The sequence below is a fragment of the Tachyglossus aculeatus genome, unplaced genomic scaffold, assembly GCF_015852505.1.
Source record: "Tachyglossus aculeatus isolate mTacAcu1 unplaced genomic scaffold, mTacAcu1.pri scaffold_162_arrow_ctg1, whole genome shotgun sequence".
NCBI classification, from domain to species: Eukaryota; Metazoa; Chordata; class Mammalia; order Monotremata; family Tachyglossidae; genus Tachyglossus; species Tachyglossus aculeatus.
Genome location: NW_024044885.1, coordinates 277,556 through 297,433, shown reverse-complemented (window position 1 = coordinate 297,433; position 19,878 = coordinate 277,556). Strand labels below are relative to the sequence as shown.

Below are 19,878 nucleotides of genomic sequence, written 5' to 3'. Positions count from 1 at the left end.
TTATTGAGCGCTTACTGTGTGCAGAGCACTGTACTAAGCGCTTGGGAAGTACAAGTTGGCAACATATAGAGACGGTCCCTACCCAACAGTGGGCTCACAGTCTAGAAGGGGGAGACAGAGAACAAAACAAAACATATTAACAAAATAAAATAAATAGAATATGTACAAGTAAAATAAATAGAGTAATAAATACGTACAAACATATATACATATATACAGGTGCTGTGGGGAAGGGAAAGAGGTAAGGCAGGGGGGGTGGAGAGGGGGAGGAGAGGGAGAGGAAGGAGGGAGCTCAGTCTGAGAAGGCCTCCTGGAGGAGGTGAGCTCTCAGTAGGGCCTTGAATCAATCAATCAATCAATCAATCGTATTTATTGAGCGCTTACTATGTGCAGAGCACTGTACTAAGCTCTTGGGAAGTACAAATTGGCATCACATAGAGACAGTCCCTACCCAACAGTGGGCTCACAGTCTAAAAGGGGGAGACAGAGAACAGAACCAAACATACCAACAAAATAAAATAAGTAGGATAGAAATGTACAAGTAAAATAAATAAATAAATAAATAAATAGAGTAATAAATATGTACAACCATATATACATATATACAGGTGCTGTGGGGAAGGGAAGGAGGTAAGACGGGGGGATGAAGAGGGGGACGAGGGGGAGAGGAAAGAAGGGGCTCAGTCTGGGAAGGCCTCCTGGAGGAGGTGAGCTCTCAGCAGGGCCTTGAAGGGAGGGAGAGAGCTAGCTTGGCGGAGGGGCAGAGGGAGGGCATTCCAGGCCCGGGGGATGACGTGGGCCGGGGGTCGATGGCGGGACAGGCGAGAGCGAGGTACAGTGAGGAGATTAGTGGTGGAGGAGCGGAGGGTGCGGGCTGGGCAGTAGAAGGAGAGAAGGGAGGTGAGGTAGGAGGGGGCGAGGTGATGGACAGCCTTGAAGCCCAGGGTGAGGAGTTTCTGCTTGATGCGCAGATTGATCGGTAGCCATTGGAGGTTTTTGAGGAGGGGAGTAATATGTCCAGAGCGTTTCTGGACAAAGATAATCCGGGCAGCAGCATGAAGTATGGATTGAAGTGGAGAGAGACACGAGGATGGGAGATCAGAGAGAAGGCTAGTGCAGTAGTCCAGACGGGATAGGATGAGAGCTTGAATTAGCAGGGTAGCGGTTTGGATGGAGAGGAAAGGGCGGATCTTGGCAATGTTGCGGAGCTGAGACCGGCAGGTTTTGGTGACGGCTTGGATGTGAGGGGTGAATGAGAGAGTGGAGTCGAGGATGACACCAAGGTTGCGGGCTTGTGAGACGGGAAGGATGGTAGTGCCGTCAACAGAGATGGGAAAGTCAGGGAGAGGAGAAGGTTTGGGAGGGAAGACAAGGAGCTCAGTCTTCGACATGTTGAGCTTTAGGTGGCGGGCGGACATCCAGATGGAGATGTCCTGAAGGCAGGAGGAGATGCGAGCCTGGAGGGAGGGGGAGAGGGTAGGGGCAGAGATGTAGATCTGGGTGTCATCAGCGTAGAGATGATAGTTGAAGCCGTGGGAGCGAATGAGGTCACCAAGGGAGTGAGTGTAGATTGAGAACAGAAGGGGACCAAGCACTGATCCTTGGGGAACCCCCACAGTAAGAGGATGGGAGGGGGAGGAGGAGCCTGCAAAAGAGACTGAGAAAGAACGACCGGAGAGATAAGAGGAGAACCAGGAGAGGACGGAGTCTGTGAAGCCAAGGTCAGATGACGTTTTGAGGAGAAGGGGGTGGTCCACAGTGTCAAAGGCAGCTGAGAGGTCGAGGAGGATTAGGACAGAGTATGAGCCATTGGATTTGGCAAGCAGGAGGTCATTGGTGACCTTTGAGAGGGCAGTTTCCGTGGAATGAAGGGGACGGAAGCCAGACTGGAGGGGGTCGAGGAGAGAGTTGGTGTTGAGGAATTCTAGGCAGCTCGTGTAGACAACTCGTTCAAGGAGTTTGGAAAGGAATGGTAGGAGGGATATGGGACGATAACTAGAAGGTGAGGTGGGGTCAAGAGAGGGTTTTTTTAGGATGGGAGAGACATGGGCATGTTTGAAGGCAGAGGGGAAGGAACCAGTGGAGACTGAGGGGTTGAAGATGGAAGTTAAGGAGGGGAGAAGGGATGGAGCGAGAGATTTCATAAGATGAGAGGGAATGGGGTCAGAAGCACAGGTGGCCGGAGTAGCACTTGAGAGGAGGGAGGAGAGTTCCTCTGAGGATACCGCTGGGAAGGATGGGAGAGTAGCAGAGAGTGTTGAGAGCCGGGGGGTTGGAGAAAGGGGGGAAGAGACTTTGGGGAGGTCGGACCTGATGGATTTAATTTTGTTAATGAAGTAGGAGGCCAGATCGGTGGGGGTGAGGGAAGGAGGAGGGGGAGGAACCGGAGGCCTGAGAAGGGAGTTGAATGTACGGAAGAGCTGGCGGGGGTGATGGGCATGGGTGTCAATAAGGGAGGAGAAATAGTTTTGTCTGGCAGAAGAGAGGGCTGAGTTAAGGCAGGAAAGGATAAACTTGAAGTGAACGAGGTTGGCATGGTGTTTAGACTTTCGCCAGCAGCGTTCAGCAGCTCGAGCATAAGAGCGAAGGAGGTGGACAGTGGCAGTGATCCAGGGCTGTGGGTTAGTGGTGCGAGAGCGGCGAAGGGAAGGGGGAGTGAGCGAGTCTAGCTGAGTAGAAAGGGTAGAGTTGAGAGCAGTAATCTGATCATCAAGACTGGGTAGAGAGGAGAGGGCGGCGAGGTGGGGTGTGAGGCGCTCCGAAAGATGGGTGGGGTCCAGAGAGCGGAGATCTCTGTGAGGGAGTAATACGGATTTACAGGGGAAAGGAGTGTGAGTGAGGAGGCAGGTGAGAAGATTATGATCAGAGAGAGGGATCACAGAGTTGGTGAGGGTGGACACAGTGCAGCGGTAGGAGATGATGAGGTCGAGGGTATGACCAAGTTGGTGAGTGGGTGAGGTGGGGTGGAGGAAGAGGTTGGCAGCGTCAAGGAGAGATAGAAGGCGGGCGGCAGAGGAGTCGTTAGGGATATCCATGTGGATATTGAAGTCTCCGAGGATCAGAGTGGGCATGGAGAAGGAGAGAAGGAATGTGAGGAAGGGGTCAAAGTCGTTAAAGAAGTTGGAAGTGGGGCCCGGAGGGCGGTAGATGACGGCTACAAGAATCTGGAAGGGGTGGTAGAGGCGAATAATGTGGGCTTCAAAGGAAGGGAAGGAAAGGGAAGGGGGAGGAGGGATAGTGCGAAAGCGACACTGGGGGGCGAGACGGAAACCGACACCTCCTCCTTTTCCGGTGAGTCTGGGGGAGGGAGGGCATTCCAGGCCAGGGGGATGACGTGGGCTGGGGGTCGACGGCGGGACAGGCGAGAATGAGGCACAGTGAGGAGATTAGTGGCAGAGGAGCGGAGCGTGGGTGCTGGGCTGTAGAAGGAGAGAAGGTAGGTGGGGTAGCGTGGGGAGCATGGGAAAGATAGGGAGTATGTGCACACAAACCGTACCCAACGGCTCAAAGCCAAACAGACTCAACAACAGGAGATAAAGGGACCAGGGCAAGAAAAACAACCTTGCACCTGCAAAGCTCGGAGGCAACCTCAAGGCCATATCCACAGCCAGCAATGGTTGGCAACGGGTGGCTGGGGGCCAGCCAGAGCAAACGCTTCGTGATGGACAGAGCTGTTGCTAGGCTAGTGGCTGGAGGGTGGCGAGTGAGTGTGCTACATGGCCTGAGAAAATCCTGCCCCCGGGCAACGGGGGGTATAAGAGACGAACAAGACAAGGGGGGTGCAAGCACGCACGCAGCTCACACGCACACACAGGTGCCCTCTCTTCCTCCCTTTCTCTCTCTCTCTCTTTCCCTCTCTCTTCATTAACCATGTAATCGCTGATAGCAAATAAACGGCAACCAAGCTTTGGACCTCTGGCTGACTCTTCCTGGTGTGAACGCGCGGCCTGCGTCCGGAGACGTCCGAAGACCCGGAGAGGGTAAGAACCCGAGAGTTGCCCCCGAAACCCCGGGGAGCAACGACTGGCGCCCAACGTGGGGCTCGGGTACCCCCATAGGGGAAGACCAGGGAGAGTGCCCCGTAGGCCTGGTAGCTAAAGGTCAGGCGGGAAGATGGGCACAGTACGATCGCTGCCCATATATAAGCCAGAAGATAAGGAATTGTACACCCGGCACTGTTACAAGATATTGAAAAGTAAAGGGGTAAAAATTGAGCTGAAAACAATAAGGGAATTTATAGGGAAGGTAACTATGACCTCCCCGTGGATACTTGATTCCGGGATCACGGAGGAGAGATGGGACGTTATTGGGGAACAGATGACGGCCTATGAAGACTCCCACCCGGGGGAGCTAAAGGACGTGGACTTTCTTATACACGGTATCCTCCGTGCGACCTTTCAAGGGCCAGAGAGACTCGTTCGTAAGTTTAACGCAACCTGCCAGACTGACAAGGAGGAAGCGGGGCAGGAAGGGGAGAACAGCCGACAACCTGAGGAGACTGGTCAGGCCGAGGCAGAGACACCCCCCCCACGGGCCCTGAGTTACCACCGCATCTATCCTGATCTCGGGCCTTACACCCAGAGTGAAATGCCCAACGCCGAGCAGGAAAGAGGAGGTCAGGCTACACAGACAGAGGTTGAGAATGAGATAGGGGATACGCGGGAACAGTTCAGGCAGATGGATGTGGGAAGCAAGAAACCGATCGTTAAAAGTGGGGAGAGGACGAGAGCGGTTTCGGCCCTACAGCGAGCTTTGGAAGAGGCGGTGGCGAGGGGAGAGGATGTCACAGGATGGGAGGTATTCCCCGTGATAGAAAGACCAGACGGGGGACGAGGTTTCGCCCCGATACCTTGGGGGAAACTCAAAGAGTTGAAGGCGGCGTGTGTCGCTTACGGTCCCAGCTCCCCTTATGTGAGCCAGCTCCTGGACACTATGTCCCTGGAAAGCCTTTTGACCCCGAATGATTGGAAATCCCTTGCCCGCGGGTGTTTGGATCCCGGACAGGGCCTTATATGGATGTCTGAGTTTACCGCCGCTGCGAAAGAACTAATATGTAGACGGGGTTTCCCAAACCCCGCCGAGGCTTTTGCAGCTGTGACCGGGACGGGACGATTCGAGACTCCTGAGATGCAGGTCAACTACGAGCCCGAGACGTATATGGTGATTGCCAGGGTTGCCCTAACTGCCTGGCAAAAGGTTCCCGAGAAAGGGGACCATCGCTCCCCCTTAACGCAGATCAGACAGCGCCCGGACGAGGCGATTCAAGATTTCGTTTCACGCATGCAGTCCGCGGTCACCCGTATTATAGGGGATCGGGACGGCGCCGAAATTGTATTGAAGCAGATGATCAGAGAGAACGCAAATAGTGCCTGCAGGAAAGCATTGGCAGGGCTGCCCAGAGAGGCCACATTAGGAGACATCCTGAAAAGATGCGAAGGGGTTGGAGGAGAAGAGTACAAGGCGCAGATGCTTGCGGGGGCAATAATGAAAGGATTATCAGGAGTCGGGGAAAGGGGGCGACAGTGCTTTCGGTGCGGACGGATGGGACACCTGATGGCTCAATGCCGAGCTCAGGACAAAAGTGGCCCCCCAGCACAGCCGAGGAAGGGTGTGACTTGCTTTGAATGTGGGCAGCGCGGGCATTATGCAAAACAATGCCGCTCGAGGCGGAGACCCCGACCGGCGTCGGGAAACGGGTGGAGGGGCCCTGCGCGGGCCCCGAATCACGCGTTCCCCGTGTCAGCCACGGGAGAGAGCCCAAAAAGGGTTTCTCTCATAGAGGAGTACCAGAGGCTTCGGTCCCGGGAGCCACTTGGACTGAAGTCCGATGCCTGGCCCCAGTGGAAATCCGACCCGGGGACACTGTAAACGTCCCAATACAGCCCCTCCCCTGGAGGGCCCTAGTGGTGGGGCTTCGGACAAGGGCGGCAGGGGTCGTTCATACATCCGAACGGGGGGAAGGGCCCGGGAAGATTCCCCTCACCAACCATCATCCGTATGGTATATACCTAGGATCGGGAATGGTCATTGCTCGCGCTACGCCCCTTGACCCCCCACCCCCTGATCCCCCGCCCCCAGCTATTGGAATAATACAGGAAATAACCCTTGATAAACCGTGGCGGACCCTCTTAGTTGAGGGAAAGCCCCTTAAAGGGCTTCTGGACACCGGGGCCGATCGCTCCGTTATTCAGGATTGCTGCTGGGCAGCGGAGTGGCCACTAGCAAACCGCTCGATGGGGGTGCAAGGCGTAGGGGGACTGCAGGCCGCAAGAGAGGCGGGCCGTCCGTTGATTTGGTCTTGCCGGGGAAGGCAAGGTGCGTTCGTCCCTCTGTGCGTTCAAGGGCTCCGTATGAATCTGTGGGGTAGAGATGTGCTGCAGGGGCTGGGAGCCCACCTTATAGATGAAGCTGATCCTTTTTAGGTGGGGCCACTGGGTTCCGGGGCTTGTCCACACCCCCGCTGGTGTGGCTTCCACACCCACCGGTATGGGTGGACCAGTGGCCCCTGACCAAGGACAAGCTGCAGGCGCTGAGGGAATTAGTTGCGCTCCAATTTGCACAGGGGCACCTAGAGGAATCGTTCAGCCCCTGGAACGCCCCCGTATTCGTTATAAAAAAGAAAGCCGCGGGGAAGTGGCGCTTCCTCATGGATTTAAGAAAAATCAATGCACTCATTGTGCCGATGGGACCCCTACAACCCGGATTGCCCTCCCCTAACATGATTCCAAAAAATCACCAGATCCGGGTCATAGACATTAAGGATTGCTTTTACAGCATCCCGTTACACCCTGACGACAGGGTGAAGTTTGCTTTTACTGTCCCGAGCCCGAATTTCGCGGAACCAGCACTCCGGTACCAGTGGAAGGTGCTGCCACAGGGCATGTCTTGTAGTCCCACCATATGCCAGTGGTTCGTGGGGCAGATACTCGCCCCTTTCCGCAAGGAATTCCCAGGGGCGACGATCGTCCATTACATGGACGACATCCTTCTGGGTATGCCCGATCAAGGGCAGGTACAGACGCTCACCCGGCGAGTGGTGGCTGCCCTCGCAGCCCAGGGTTTATTCGTAGCACCCGAGAAGGTACAAGAATCAGCCCCGTACACGTACCTTGGGTTTGACGTCACCGAGACCCGGGTGACTCAAAGACCACCCCAAATTGACCCCCGAAAATATGTCACGTTAAACGATATGCAGGGTTTAGTGGGGAGGATTCAATGGATGCGTGCGAGGACACCCATCCCCTCCGCCCTCATGCAACCCCTGTACGATCTCCTAAAAGGAGACCCCAATCTTAAATCGCACCGCGAATGGACGGAGTCCGCGAAAAGCGCACTCCGAGAAATCACACAGCGGTTGGCGGGTAGCCATACTTCTCGAGCTGAACCCCACCTCCCTATGGAGGTCACGATATTTCGGGAGGGTAGCCTTTTCGCGGCTATACACCAAGGAACCGAGATTCTCGAATGGTGTTATCCTCGAAACCCCTCCCGTGTTCTCCCAATGGGGACTGAGCTTCTCGGTCGCTTTTGCCAGAACGCCATACAGCGGGTAGTGGCGCTTTCGGCCACTTACCCTGTAGTCCATGTCGGGATAGCCATGGGAGACCTTGAGGCGATAGCCAGGGACAGCTTCCTGTGGGCCATGCTCTTACAGCAGGCCACCTTTACGGAACGCTCCCCGTTGACTCTTAGCCACTTATACGAGGGATCGGACATTCTGACCCCTCGGGTGATCTCCGATACTCCGGTCGGGGGAGACAATGTCTTTACGGACGCCACCAAGGAACACCGGGCGGCAGTTTTCAATCAGACCACCGGTGCCTTGTCGGTGCTCGACACGCCATACGGCTCGACTCAGCGAAATGAACTTTTCGCTATCATATGGGCAATGACTACCTACCCCCAGGCGATCAACATTATCTCGGATAGCCTGTATGCCGTTAATCTTGCCCGGCGAATCGAAACCTCCATACTTTTCGACAGGTACTCGGAGATTGGGAACATGATCTCTCAGCTTCAGGCTGCTGTAGCGGCTAGGGAATGTAAGGTATGCCTCATGCACGTCCGTTCCCACACGGACGGACAAGGGCCGATCTTTGACGGCAACCGAACTGTGGATGCCAGCTTACACGCCACAGGGCCGTCACTAATGGGGCTGGATGCCGCGGCTGCGGCGCATAGGGAGTTCCGTCTCCCGGCCACCTCGCTCCGTCGGCTGTATGGGGTCACTAGAGAGGAAGCCCGGTCTATTGTCCGGCGCTGTACTCGCTGTCTTCCGTTCACCCCACGGCCGGCAGGGTCGACGGGTGTGAACCCCCGGGGGCTCACGCCCAACGAGCTGTGGCAAATGGATGTCACCCACTGGGGGACCTCCACGATTCATATGACCATTGACACCTTCTCCGGATTCATGCTGGCGACACGCCAAGCAGGAGAAGCCGCAAAACATGTGCAAAACCATTTGTACCATTGCTTTGCCACTATAGGCACACCCCAGGAGATAAAGACGGATAATGGCCCCTGCTATGTCTCCAAAGCCATGTCCCTCTTTTTCTCCTCCTTTGGCATCTCCCATGTTACCGGGATACCTTACAACCCTAACGGTCAAGGTATAGTGGAAAGGGCAAACAGGACGCTGAAAACTCTCCTGCAGAAGCAGGGGGTGGGGAAGCGGGTCACGCAGTACGCCCTAGACAAGGCAACGTACACCCATAACTTCCTATCTGTTGATCGGGAGACGGGACTCTCCCCCGCCATGCGGCAACTCTGCCACAGGCCCGCGATCGTGGAACCCCAGCGCCACCACCCGCACGCCCGCACTATGGGGCGAGCGATGTGGCGTACTGTGGAGGGCGATTGGCGCGGTCCTGATCCGGTACTAATTCGGGGTCGAGGATATGCTTGTATCTCCACAGGTGACGGCCCCGTTTGGATCTCCTCGCGACATCTCCGCCTCGTCGTGGAAGACGATGCCCGGCCGCAGGGGAAGTCCCTGCGCCCTGATTCCCCTCCTCCTCCCCCTCCTTCCCCTTCCCCTTCTTCTTCCCGGGGGCGCGGTGGGGAGGGAGGCCGGGACATGGATTAACTGGACTGCTCTGGTAAATAGCCACCTGAAGGATGTTGAGGAGCAGAGCGGGGTTTGGAGGTGGGCCCTCCTCGCCAATGCGCCTTTGTTACGCATGGTCTCCTGGAGGGAGGACTCCCCCCAACTCTCATTTCAAGGGAATGTGACCAAGCTTACGGGCCAGCACCAGGGTCAGTCCCCAGACACTGACCAGCATGACATCCGTATTCGGGGCGCTATCTTGCGCAGCACTGGTCCCCCCATATGCTGGTACACCGGCAATGGGGCTTTCTCGGACCGGCCCGAGGTGACCCGATCTTGCTTGCGGTTGCTAAATTTTACTTCTACACTGGAAGTCGACATTCCCCAAGGTCAGGGGCATCCCACACACCGAAACCTTACCCTGCTGGGGATCCACGGCACAATTCAGTGCACCCCCGGCGGCACAAACTCCAGCGAGGGAAGCGGGGGGTATTTTGGCCCTATCCGAAATGCGAGCTTGCTCCCCGGTCCCGGGAGAATGTGCGCCGAGGGTCGGGGTGGGGTTTGGATGCCTCTAACTGACTGTTCCACAGGCATATTCCGCTGTATTCCCCATAGTGCTAACGGTACCCTCCTGCTCTCCTGGGATGACCACATTGGGGGCCGCACATATACAGAGGCGGCCGCCCCAGGGCTTTACGCGCTACCGTGGGGGACGCATCACCCCGGTCTCTGGAAAGCCTTTGCTTCCCTGCGCTCCCCCACCGCGACCGTCCGGGTCCGCTCGTGCGCCTGCCCTGACGGGGCGACGAGCCAGGATTACCCTTTCTCAGTGTATCGTATTATTTTCCGTGAGGGTCTGAACGTTTCCCTGCACTTGCAGGGCAATTGTGCCGACCATGATTATGTCTTTAAAGGGAACGCCCTTATCCCTGCCCCTTACGCGCTTATAGCCTGCCCAAGTACTGATCCCAGCTGGAACCTTACTGCCTCCCGGTCAGCTTATGGCGACTTTTCCTTGTCCACCACGGGTTCCTCACGATGCGTCCTTATGTCTCAGGCGTGACCCATGACCACGGAGGGTGCGGCAGATTACGCCGTTTGGCTGGTCCGGCGGCCCCGCTACACCCTTATACCCGTTAAGTCTGCTGACCCTTGGTTTTCCCAGGCCTCCGACCATCGGTGGCACACCCTAGCGACCCGCTTGCGCGGCTTGCGCACCCGCAGGGAATTATTTGAGGCCATGCTGGGTATCGCGAACCTCGCGTTTTCCGCCTTCCAGGAATGGCAAATCCTGAATCTGTACGATCGGACTGGTTTCCTTGCGTCTCAGCTCTCGGCCTTCCTGCACTCCACCCAACTGGCGTGGGGGGTTCAGCGTCGCCTGGACGCTTCCCTGCAGCAGGAGCTGATCGGCCTTGAGCACGTGATCGAGACGCTCGGCGACGAGGTTCGCCTCCTGTCCCTACGGCAGGCGGTGAAATGTGACTACCGGTATCGGCATGTCTGCGTGCTTCCGCTCCGATGCAACGCCACCAACTCTTCATTCCCTGCCTCCTGGGACGGCGTAAAGAAACACCTGGAGGGACTTTTCCTGGCCGCCAACGTGACCGGCGAGTTACAGGAACTGTGCCGCCTTATTGACGAGCTCAACGCCCAGTCGCTGCGCTTCCCCAAGGCTTGGGACGACCTAGGCCGCGGGGAGGACGTGGTGGAGGAACTTTGGGACTGGATTAAACGCGTGATGCCCGGGGGATTGGCCCCTTGGCTGGTCTCGGTCCTTGCCGCCACTGGGGGGGGTTTACTTTTGCTCATGTGCCTCCCGTGCCTCCTTCGTCTCTTTTGCTCCATTGTTGCCCGGGTGGTCCGCGAGCTTAAGGTCGAGATGCTCCCATTGCGCGGACGCCCTTAGCGGTCCCCGCCATAACGGGAGGGGGACACGTGGGGAGCATGGGAAAGATAGGGAGTATGTGCACACAAACCGTACCCAACGGCTCAAAGCCAAACAGACTCAACAACAGGAGATAAAGGGACCAGGGCAAGAAAAACAACCTTGCACCTGCAAAGCTCGGAGGCAACCTCAAGGCCATATCCACAGCCAGCAATGGTTGGCAACGGGTGGCTGGGGGCCAGCCAGAGCAAACGCTTCGTGATGGACAGAGCTGTTGCTAGGCTAGTGGCTGGAGGGTGGCGAGTGAGTGTGCTACATGGCCTGAGAAAATCCTGCCCCCGGGCAACGGGGGGTATAAGAGACGAACAAGACAAGGGGGGTGCAAGCACGCACGCAGCTCACACGCACACACAGGTGCCCTCTCTTCCTCCCTTTCTCTCTCTCTCTCTTTCCCTCTCTCTTCATTAACCATGTAATCGCTGATAGCAAATAAACGGCAACCAAGCTTTGGACCTCTGGCTGACTCTTCCTGGTGTGAACGCGCGGCCTGCGTCCGGAGACGTCCGAAGACCCGGAAAGGGTAAGAACCCGAGAGTTGCCCCCGAAACCCCGGGGAGCAATGGGGTAGGAGGGGGCAAGGTGATGGACAGCCTTGAAGCCGAGAGTGAGGAATTTGGAGGATGGTGGGCATAAGAGAGTGAGGAATAATAAAAATAATAAGGGGAGGAAGGGATGGATCTGGAAAACTGTGGAGGCAAAAACAACATGATTTGAAGATGAACTGCATGTGAGAGGTACGAATCAGAAGAGTCATAAATGGCATTAAGGGCAGGGAGAATCGCAAGAAAATTAAGGTATGAAAATGAGTCCCACAATCCCCAAATATGAGTTATTCTGGAGTTCTTAAACCCACATTCCTGATTATAGCCAATAAAGGAGAATTCCACAGAGTACTACAGAAACCTCGCCCACCAACACACACACACACACACACACACACACACACACACACACACACACACAGACATATATATACAGGACAGGCTTCAGAATATTAGGGACAGTACTACTCAGAGCAAGTACATCATCACGGGGGTGATAGTTGTTTTTGAGGTGGGGTGACTTAAAACTCTGGAGAGTTTTATCATCATGGATTTTCTTTTCAGAACTTTTGAAGGATTTCAATTTCAAGATCTGAATTAGTGATATATCTCTAGAGATATATCTCTATATCACTGTATCTCCCTACTTTATTACTTTCTCCTTATCTGTAATTTATTTTAATGTCTGTCTCTCCCACTGGATTGTAAACTCCTTGAGAGCAGAGAGCATGTCGATAACTCTAGACAACTAGCTCAATGGATATTATTAATCATGTTTATTGAGTGCTTACTGTGTACTAAGCGGTTGGAAGAGTATTATGGATTGATTGGTCGGTTGGATATGTTCAGGTGGGTGAAAAACAGTTAAGGGAGGACACTTCAATCCATACTACACGCCGCTGCCCAGATCGTCTTTGTCCAGAAATGCTCTGGGCATGTTACTCCCCTCCTCAAAAATCTCCAGTGGCTACCCATCAACCTATGCATCAGGCAAAAACTCCTCCCCCTCGGCTTCAAGGCTCTTCATCACCTCGCCCCCTCCTAACTCACCTCCCTTCTCTCCTTCTACAGCCCAGTCTGCACCCTCTGCTCCTCTGCCACTAATCTCCTCACGGTGCCTCGTTCTCGCCTGTCCCGCCGTCGACCCCCGGCCCACATCATCCCCCTGTCCTGGAATGCCCTCCTTCTGCATATCTACCAAGCTAGCACTCTTCCTCACTTCAAAGCCCTACTGAGAGCTCACCTCCTCCAGGAGGCCTTCCCAGACTGAGCTCCCTCCTTCCTCTCCCTCCCCTCCCCCATCTCCCCTGCCTTACCTGCGTCCCCTCCCCACAACACCTGTATGTATGCATATATGTTTGTACGTACTTATTACTCTATTTATTTTATTTGTACATATTTATTCTATTTATTTTATTTTGTTAATATGTTTTGTTTTGTTCTCTGTCTCCCCCTTCTAGACTGTGAGCCCACTGTTGGGTAGAGACCATCTCTATATGTTGCCAACTTGTACTTCCCAAACGCTTAGTACAGTGCTCTGCACACAGTAAGTGCTCAATAAATACGATTGAATGAATGAATGAATGTTTCAGTTACATTGTCATATTGTATTCTCCCAAGTGCTGCAAGTGCTCTTCCAAGCATGCAGTAAGTTCTCAATAAATATGATGGATTGATTGATTTAGACATGAATAGCAAAACCTTTTTTATGCTTATGGATACAGAATCCCACAGTATCTATGCCTGTGTATTTTAAACTCTCCATCTAATGGCCAATCTGCTTTTGTCCTTTTGGTCCAGGAATATCCATCATCTATTTTCTTAGCTTTGTGGAAAATTTCTCATCCTGGTGATTTGCAAATCATCCTGGTGATTTGCTCAGTGAATATAACAAATGCCAAATGGAGATCCCAGAAGCGGTGGGACTGCTGATTCCTGATCTTTCACAGATGGCTGGGAATGAAAGTTGAAAAAGATGTTAAGTCATTGCAGAAGCCAGATTTCAGAATAGGTTAAACTCATGCTGAAGAGCATTAACATGCCATTTCCATTTCTGCTTTCATGCTTGAAGTGATGAGGGGAAACCAGAGCACTGTGACTGACTTCATTCTCCTGGGTTTTTCCAACTTTCCCAAACTGCAGTTTCTTCTGTTTGTGGTGTTTTTACTAATTTACTTAATTATCTTGGTAGGAAACACAGTCATTGTCTTCATCATCACTCTGGAACAGAGTCTTCACATTCTTATGTACCTCATATGTCCTGAGGGTCTTGTCCATCTTAGAAACTTGCTTCAGTGGAACGATCGTTCCTAAAATGCTTGTGATTCTCTCAACGTATCACAGAACCATTTCATTTGCTGGCTGTGTGGCACAAATGTATTTCATTCTATTCCTAGGAGGTACAGAATGCTTTCTACTCTACTCAATGGCTTATGATAGCTATGTGGCCATCTGTAATCCCCTACATTACCCAGTCCTTATGAGTAAAGCAGCTGTCACCAAGCTCACAGCAGGTTCTGTAATTTCCGTGTCAGTTATCGCAATGATTCAAACCCCTTGGGTATTTAGCTTTCCTTTTTGTGGTCGCAATAAAATTAACCACCTCTTCTGTGAAACTCCCCCGGTACTGGACCTCGTGTGGGGAGACACCTTCCTCTTTGAAATCTATTCCTATATAGGCACCATTTCAGTGGTTATGCTTCCTTTCTTGATGATAGTTCTGTTCTACACTCGCATCCTCTACATTATTCTAAAAATATCTTTGACAGTAGGAAGACAAAAAGCCTTCTCCACCTGTGCTTCTCATCTGACTTCTGTGACCCTATTCTATGGCCCAGCTAATCTCACCTACTTGCAACCAAAGGCCAGTTACACTGCAGAGAGCAAGGAATTGCTCTCCCTGGCATATGCTCTGCTCACACCCCTGCTAAACCCTCTCATCTATAGTTCAAGAAGCAGTGAGATAAAAGGTGCACTGAAGAAAATATTGAGAATAAAACTGTGTCCCCCAAAATTGTAGACATTTTCATGGTTTACCATAGAAAACGCCTTTTTGCAGAATATGGGGCGGGGGGGCGTCTATTATGAAGTAGAGATGGAGAGTTCAGTTGTCATTGTTTAGCCTTAAATGTGATTGGGTAAACACATGCGATTAATTCCACATTATAAATTAAAACTTAGAACAAAGCTCTATAGGTACATCTTTTGGTAATATTGCTAGGTTTATTTTTACATTCCAATAGATGGAGGTGAAGAAGATTGTTTAACCTTCCTGATTAAGTAATTGTGATCAGGGAGTTGGAGCAGGAGGCAAAGGGTAGTGAATTTGAGTTAGACATTAAAGCTGACTTGGCAATCAGCGGATACCCTTTGAAGTTACTGTTAATCAGCAGGCCATGATTAATAATGGAGAAGCAACGTGGCATACTGGAAAGAGCACGGGCTTGGGAGTCAGAGGTCATGGGTTCTAATCCTGGCTTCACCACTTGTCAGCTGTGTGACTTTGGGCAAGTCACTTAATTTCTCTGTGCCTCAGTTACCTCATCTGGAAAATGGGGATTACGACTGTGAGCCCCACATGGTACAACTTGATAACCTTGTATCTACCCCAGCGCTTAGAACACTGCTTGACACAGAGTAAGCACTTAATAAATACCATTATTATTATTATTATTATTATTGTTAATTAGCAGCCATATTTGGTTTTAAAATCTAAGTATTACTTTCATCACTGATTTTCCATCCATCTCTCTCACCTCATTCAATCTTTCCATGACTTCCCTTTACACCTCAAGTCAGAAATCCAGTCTTCAACATCAGATTCATATTGCAGAAAGGCCTACGGAATCCACCTTGTCAATCGTGCTATTCTTATAATGCAGTAGGGCTTACAAAGATGGTCAGATTTTAAAGACGGGACAAGCTTTCAGGATCCAGGTCTGTAGCCCTGGGGTTACCTCCTTGGGTGTTCTGGGGGACCCCACTGATTCCTCCAATCCTTGGGTTGGGTCTGATTCCCCAAATCACCAGCATGTACCAACACCCACAAATCTCCCCTCTCCCTTTCTGCCATTACCTCATCTCTGATCCTCTGCCTCTCTTTCTCCCTAGAGACCAGGTTCCTGCTGGGGTAGACACCCATACCACACTTATGAAGGATTTTCTTTGTTTGGCTCCCTGTTCAAAAGATTCATCTTCTCCACCGGGCTTGTGCGAGGGACATTAAAGCACCCTCTACCACCTTTCAGCTTTGTCTCCAATAACTGTGTTTGAAAATGGAACCGAAATCCCATTTGGTCAATGCCTGGAAGAATTGCACAGTTCTAATTCTCTTGGCTTTGGAGGTACAAACGGCTCATAGTTAATTATTTAAAAGAAATCCAATTCTGTGTTTACATGAATCTATACACAGACAAATTTTTATGTGTATATATGTATGTATCATATGATATAAGTCTGATTTTGACCTCTTCAGCACACAGAAGAGTGCATATATATGCACATAAAGTGTATGTGCAAAAGATTCATATATAGATATATTCACAGGTATGTCAATACATGCATGTGAACTTGTGTATATATGACTATCATAAGTGCACATGTTCATGTGCACATGGACACATGAATATGCACATAAATTCATGTAAGAGAATGAGTATTCTCTTCTCCAGACACAGAATGGAAGTAATGAAACCTCCTGGGAAAAAAGCACTGGTAATCTTCCTTTTCCTGTTTTGCTTCAAGATTCTCTAGGTGACTGGGGATATCATTCATTCATTCATTCAATCATATTGATTAAGTGCTTACTGTGTGCAGAGCACTGTACTAAGCGCTTGGGAAGTACAAGTTGGCAACATATAGAGACAGTCCCTACCCAACAGCAGGCTCACAGTCTAGAAGGGGGGCACAGTGTAGAAGGTGATTTACAGAGAAGTCGCATGGCCTAGTGGAAAGAGCATGGGCCTGGGAGTTGGTGGTCATGGCTTCTAATCCTAGCTCTGCCATAAGTCTGCTGTATGTGATCTTGGGCAAGTCACTTAACTTCTCTGTGCCTCAGTTACATCATCTGTAAAACGGGGATCAAGATTATGAGCCCAATGAGGGACATGGACTGTGTCCAACCAGATTATCTTATCTCTACCCTAGCACTTGGAATAGTGCTTGGCACATAGTAAACACATAAGAAATAGCACAATTATTATTATTATAATTACCCTCCAATCTCCAGATTTACATACCCACTGCCAATCAATTAATCCGTCAATCACTTATTGAGCTCTAACCACAGAGCACTGTATTAAGTGCTTGGAAAAATGCAATACAATTAGATGGGTAGTCACAATGCCTGCCCACAAGGAGTTTACAATTTAGAAGGGGAGATAGACATTAAAATAAATAGATATAGGAAATGGCAGTATATAAGGATAAGTATTTAAGTGCTGTGGGGCTGTGCTGTGGAGGTGGCATGAATATCCAAGTGTTTAAGGGATACAGACCCAAGTGTGTTAGTGATATAGAGGGGTTGGTGAATAGGATGGGAAAATGAGGGGCTAGTTAGGGAGGGTCTCTTGAAGGAGATATTATTTCAGTAGGAATTTGAAGATGAGGAGAGTGGTGCTCTATGTATGTGAAATGAAAGGGCGTTCCAGGTCAGAGGGAGGATAATAGGTAAGAGTCCGGCAGTAAACAGGTAAAATCGAGATACGGAGAATAGATTGGTGTCAGAAGATGGAAATGGGCAGACTGGGTTGTAGGAAATGATAATAATAATAATAAGCAGAATAATAATGTAATGGTATTTGTTAAGCATTTACTATGTCCCAGGAACTTTACTAAGTGCTGGGGAGGATACAAGCACTGGGGTTCACAATCTCATTCCCCATTTTACAGATGAAAAAACTGAGGCCCAGAGAAATGAAGTGGCTTGCCCAAGGGATTAGGACCCCTGACTTTCTGACTCCCAGGTCCACGCTCTATCCATTGGGTAAGGTAGGTGGGGATGAACTGATTGAATGGCTTCAAGCTAATGGTAGAGTTTCTGTTTGATGTGGAGGTGGATGGGCAACCACTTGGGTGTTCTTGAGGAGTAGAGAGACTTCTTTAGAAAAGAAGCTTCTGGGCAGTAGAGTGAAGAAAGGACTGGAGAGGAGAGAGACAGGAGACACGGAGGTCAGTGATAAGTCTTAAGCAATAGTTAAGGTGGGATATGATAAGTGCTTTGATCTGCATAGTGGCAGTGTGGTTGGGGAGGAAAGAATGGATTTTACCAAGGTGGTGAAAGTAGAACCAACACAATTTGGTGACAGACTGAATACGTAGGTGGAATAAGAGAGATAAGTGGAGCTTCACTCTGCAGCAACTATTCTCTCAAATGTCATCAGTGACCTTGGCCTTGAGGTAGAGAGTCTAAAGGGTGTACGGCTATGGGCAGGAAAGTTCAAGGCCAGGGAGTATTTTCAGGTTACTTAGGGCCCCAGGAACTCAAAATCTGTGGGCCCTGACATTCAGCCTTAGAAAGGACAAAACAGAACTCTACCTTTTTTTACCCAACCTCTATCCTCCCAATGACTTTCCAATCACTGTAGTTTGGATGACACCATCACTTTTTCCTGTCTCCCAAGCCTTTAACCCTGGCATTTTCCTTAATTCACCTCTCTCATTCAACCAACACATTCAATCAGTCGTGAATTCCCGTTGGCTCTATCTTCTCAATATAACTAAAATCCACCATTTCCTTTCCATCTAAAGTGCTACTATGTTCCCCTCCAATCGAAAGAGTTCTCTACTCAAGGGCCCCTCCTCTGGTATATAAACCTGTTCATGTCATTCTTCACCTCCTTATTTCTCAGGCTGTAGATCATGCGATTCAACATGGAGATTACCACTGTATAGAATACAGAAGTCACTTTGTCTGAGTCCCACTTTGACTGTGAGCCCCACACGGGACAACCTGATAACCTTGTATCCTCCCCAGCACAAGGGGAGGATAGTAAGCACACATAGTAAGCGCTTAACAAATACAATCATTATTATTATAATGACAAAAGAGTTGATAGTGGTGACTAATAATGTCCCTGCCAGGAGCCAGGCACAAATTCTACAGGATACCACAACCATATAAAACAATGGGCTACAGATGGCTACATAATTGTCCCAAGCCATCGCAGCTATAAGAAAGCATTTGATGCGAGCTAAAGCAATGAAAAAGTACATCTGCAAAACACCCAAAGAAAGAGATGGTCTCTGGGCTGATAATAAATTAATCATCGTTGTGGGTGTGATGACTGAAGAAAAGCTCAGATTGCTGAAGAAGAAATACATAGGGGTGTGAAGTTGGTAGTGTGGTCTGATGACCACACTCTCCTTGTGTGATGACCCCCTTCTCCTCAACACGTTATCCAACCTTGGCTTCACAGACTCCGTCCTCTCCTGGTTCTCCTCTTATCTCTCCAGTCGTTCATTCTCAGTCTCTTTTGCAGGCTCCTCCTCCCCCTCCCATCCCCTTACTCTAGGGGTTTCTCAAGGTTCAGTTCTGGGTCCCCATCTGTTCTCTATCTACACTCACTCCCTTGGTGACCTCATTCGCTCCCACAGCTTCAAGTATCATCTCTATGCTGATGACACCCAAATCTACATCTCTGCCCCTGCTCTCTCTCTCTCCCTCCAGGCTCGCATCTCCTCCTGCCTTCAGGACATCTCCATCTGGATGTCTGCCCGCCACCTAAAGCTCAACATGTCCAAGACTGAACTCCTTGTCTTCCCTCCCAAAGCCTGCCCTCTCCCTGACTTTCCCATCACTGTCGACGGCACTACCATCCTTCCCGTCTTACAAGCCCGCAATCTTGGTGTCATCCTCGATGCCGCTCTCGCGTTCACCCTTCACATCCAAGCCGTAAACAAAACCTGCCGGTCTCAGCTCTGCAACATTGCCAAAATCTGCCCTTTCCTCTCCATCCAAACTGCTACCCTGCTCGTTCAAGCTCTCCTCCTATCCCGTCTGGATTACTGTATCAGCCTCCTCTCCGATCTCCTGTCTCTCCCCTCTTCAATCCATACTTCACGCCGCTGCCCCGATTGTCTTTGTCCAGAAACACTCTGGGCATGTTACTCCCCTCCTCAAAAATCTCCAGTGGTTACCAATCAACCTACGCATCAAGCAAAAACTCCTCACCCTCGGTTTCAAGGCTCTCCATCACCTCGCCCCCTCTTACCTCACCTCCCTTCTCTCCTTCTACAACCCAGCCCGCACCCTCCACTACTCTGACGCGAATCTTCTCACCGTGCCTCGTTCTTGCCTGTCCCGCCGTCGACCCCCGGCCCACGTCATCCCCCTGGCTTGG

At 51.2% G+C, this 19,878-nt stretch overlaps 1 pseudogene; it reads left to right on the top strand.

Annotated features, from left to right (window-relative positions):
• The first annotated feature begins 13,612 nt into the window (after positions 1 to 13,612).
• On the top strand, positions 13,613 to 14,558 carry LOC119923242 (annotated as a pseudogene).
• The last annotated feature ends 5,320 nt before the right edge of the window (positions 14,559 to 19,878 follow it).